The following is a 3,920-nucleotide window of genomic DNA, read 5'->3' on the forward strand; positions in this document are numbered from 1 at the left end:
GTAGTCTCAATATTTGCTTATTTTTTTTGTCCATTATTGTCTACTAGATACAGACTTGTGATGTGATAGCAATACTCAATCTCTTATTACCTTCCCCCACCACTCCACCCCAAGAAGAAATTGTTCCAAGCATAGCAGTTGATTTGGTGCATTCATGGAAGGAGGCAAGGTCACGCTCCTCCTACTTTGCCTTCTTGAACCAGAAACCTTCAGTCTCTTATCATGATCCAAGAAATTATTTTCTGAATGCATGTTTAATTCTATTATATAGTCAACGCTGTTCTATACGGGCTTCCCTGGTAGTTCAGCTGGTAAAGAATTCATCTGCAATGCAGGAGACTGTATTCAGTCCCTCAATTGAGAAGATCCCCTGGAGAATGGAAAAGCTACCCACTCCAGTATTCTGGCCTGGAGAATTCCATGGCCTGTGTAGTCTGTGGGGTCACAAAGTGTTGGACATGACCAAGTGACTTTCATTCACTGTATTCTATCAGTTCAGTTCAGTTCAGTCGCTCAGTTGTGCCCAGTTTTTTGTGACCCCATGAATTGCAGCACACCAGGCCTCCCTGTCCATCACCAACTCCCGGAGTTCTATAGATATAAACAAATAAGGGGAGAAAGCTGTTAACAAAGAAAAAAATCTAAAAAGAAAATGGAACTACACAAGTCAGGTACCTCTAAGAATTTGGGAGTAAACTGTCAAAACTGCCATCTTTGAGCTTCCAAAGAAAAATCAGCTAAATTAAGAACCAGAGGGTACTTTTCTTTCAGCAGAGCATGAAGGCAAGATGGTGGTGCAGATTTCCAAGAAGAGGAAGCTTGTCACTGATGGCATCTTCAAAGCTCAGCTGAACGAGTTTCTCATGTGAGAGCTGGCTGAAGATGGGTGCTCTGGGGTTGAAGTCCAAGTTACATCAACCAGGACAGAAATCATTATCTTGGCCACCAGGATACAGAATGTTCTTGGTGGTTCAGAAGAGATTTGGCTTCTCTGAGGGCAGTGTAGAACTTTATGCTGGAAAGGTGGCTGCAAGAGGTCTGCCTCTCCTTGCCCAGGCATTGTGTCTGCGTTAGAAGCTCCCAGGAGGCCTGGCAGGGCTAAGGCCTGCCCTGGTATGCTGTGGTTCATCATGGAGAGTAGTCAAGGACTGTGAAGTCGTGGTGCTTGGGAAACTCCAAGGACAGAGAGCTAAATCCATGAAGTCTGTGGATGGCCTGATGGTCCACAGTGAGGACCCTGTTAACTGTGATGTTGACACCGCTCTGTGCCATGTGCTGCTCAGACAGATTGTGCTGGACATCAAGATGAAGATCATGCTGCCTTAGGACTCAACTGATAAGACTGGCCCTTAGAAGTCCCTAGGGCTTCCTCGGTGGTGCTAGTGGTAAAGAACCAGCCTGCCAGTGCAGGAGACTTAAGAGACAGAGGTTCAGTCCTTGGATGGGGAAGATCCCCTGGAGGAGGGCATGGCAACCACACCAGTATTTTTGCCTGGAGAATCCCATGGACAGAAGAGACTGGTGGGCTACAGTCCATAGGGTCACAAACAGTCAGACATGACTGAAGCAACTCAGCATGCACGCATGCAAGAAGCCTCTGCCTGGTCACATCAATAGTCTGGAACCCAAAGATGAAATACTGCCCACCACCCCTACCTCCGAAGAGAAGAGTAGAAAGCCAGAGCTACCTGCCATGCCCCAGCCAGCACTCACAGCATAATAGGGCCTCCTTGGCCAGCAGATTTGGAGTCTGGATGTTGCTCTATAAAGACCTTTAATAAAATCTTTTTAAAAGAAACAACTGGAGGGTAGATCTAGAAATTTAGAAATACAAACAATTCTACTCCAGTTTTAGGAGAGAGAAAGAAACTTATATTAGAAAGAATTGATTTGTTATTCAGCGAGCAGAGAAAAAGTCAATATCTTCACGTTACTAATAAAGCCACAAATAAGCTACTAATCTGGAACAGGGGAAGTATCCAGCTGAGGAACTGAGAAGCAAAGACTTTATTTTTAGATTCCAGAGAATATTAGGATGGGGGTTTTAGATGAGGTGTTTATGCTTTATTTCCTTGATTAGGGCACTACCATGCTGCTTTTTAAACACTGATGCATGCCTGTGGCTCTAACTTGGACCACATTAGATGGTCCTTATTGTGATAAATTACATTACTCAGGGTTGTTAGCTCCTAACAACAGTAAATTGGCTGCTTAAGCAGAAAAGGAATTTAGTCCAGGATAATACGTAGCTCTCAGAATCTTCAGATGAGTCAAAGAATAGGTTTTAGGTTAGTTAAGTGACCAAGCACAAAACCCAAGTTATACCATCTATGACCTAGAGGCTGCTGACATTATCCCAAAACAAGGACCCAGCATAGCAGGTCACTCCCCAGAGACCAGCCATACTTTCCATCTATTCTTTTCCAACTGTCAGCTTCCCAGCCAAGTCAGGATGAAAACCACATGCAAGACCTCCATTTCTTTGGGGGATTCACTGTAAATCCAACTTCAGCACAAGTGCATCTCATTTGTATCTCCTTGGTCACATGGGTGCCTCTGTACTAAGGAGATTCAGTCATGTCCGAGTCCCATGCAACCCCATGGCCTTTAGCCCACCAGGCTCCTTTGCCCATGGGATTTCCCAGGCAAGAATACTGGCGTGGGGAGCCATTCCCTCCTCCGAGGATCTTCCTATTCCTCTCCTCAGTTGGGTACCAGGCTTTTCCAGGGGGCTCTGTTGGTAAAGAACCCACCTGCCAATGCAGGAGATGCGGATTCTATCCCTGGGTCAGGAAGATCCCCTGGAGAAGGAAATGACAATCCACTCCAGTATTCTTGCCTAGAGAATCTCATGGACAGAGGAGCCTGGCAGGCTAAGGCCCATGGGATAGCAAAGAGCTGGACACAACTTAGCATGCACGAGAACTGACAAAGAAAGCAGGGAGAGAAAGCTCCTACATAAAGGTCCAGATAGTGAACTTAAAGGTGACATGGCCCACAGAATGACGGTCCCCAAGGACATCCATCTTCTAATCCCCAGAACCCAAGAATGTGTTACCTTCCAAGGTAAAAGAGAATTTGAAGATGTGATTAAGGCTCTCATGATGAGAAAATCATCCTGGATTATTTGGGTGGGCCTTAGTTCTTCCTGGTGGCTCAGACAGTAAAGAATCTGCCTGCAGTACTGGAGACCCTGGTTAGACCCCTGGGTCACGAAGATCCCCTGGAGAAGGGAATGCCAACCCACTCCACTATTCTTGCCTGGGGAATCCCATGGACAGAGGAGCCTGATGGGCTCCAGTCCATGGAGTCACAGAGTCAGACACGACTGAGCAACAAGCACTATCTAATCCCAAGCATCTTTATGGGATGAAGACAGGAGATTCCGAGGAACAGACGAGGAGGTGTGGTGATGGAAGCAGCGAACACAGAGGGAGCTGGTGATCCTGTGCTGGCTTTGATAACGGAGGATGGAGCATCAGCTGAAGGCGTACAGGCAGGCTCTAGAAGCTGGAAAAGGCAAGGAAACAGACTCTAAAGACTAGAAGGAATGCTGGCCTGTGGTGCGTTAGTTTTAACTCAGAGACACTGATCTTGGACTGCCAATCTCCAAAACTGTAAGACAACCGATTTGTGTTTTTTAAATCACTGTGGTTTAGTCACTAAGTTGTGTCTGACTCTTGTGAAATCAGTTTGTAGTAATTTTTAAATAACAGCAACAGAAAACTAATATAGGCGGTGAATTCTCCAGACATTATGAGGCTGCTCAAAAGGCAGGAGGCAGTTGACAACTGCCCAACACTTGAAAGTTTTATATTTTCAACGTATATTTTCATCTTTTACTCAAACGCCAATACTGACATACGGCTGTTCTTACAACAGGGCTACTAACGGTATTTGCCAAATGAAATGATGAATTG

General features: G+C 45.6%; 1 pseudogene; it reads left to right on the forward strand.

Moving 5' to 3' along the window:
• Window positions 1-788: 788 nt before the first annotated feature.
• LOC138421715 (small ribosomal subunit protein uS3-like) lies at window positions 789-1,720 on the forward strand (annotated as a pseudogene).
• The last annotated feature ends 2,200 nt before the right edge of the window (window positions 1,721-3,920 follow it).

The sequence above is a fragment of the Ovis canadensis genome, chromosome 16 (assembly GCF_042477335.2).
Source record: "Ovis canadensis isolate MfBH-ARS-UI-01 breed Bighorn chromosome 16, ARS-UI_OviCan_v2, whole genome shotgun sequence".
NCBI classification, from domain to species: domain Eukaryota; kingdom Metazoa; phylum Chordata; class Mammalia; order Artiodactyla; family Bovidae; genus Ovis; species Ovis canadensis.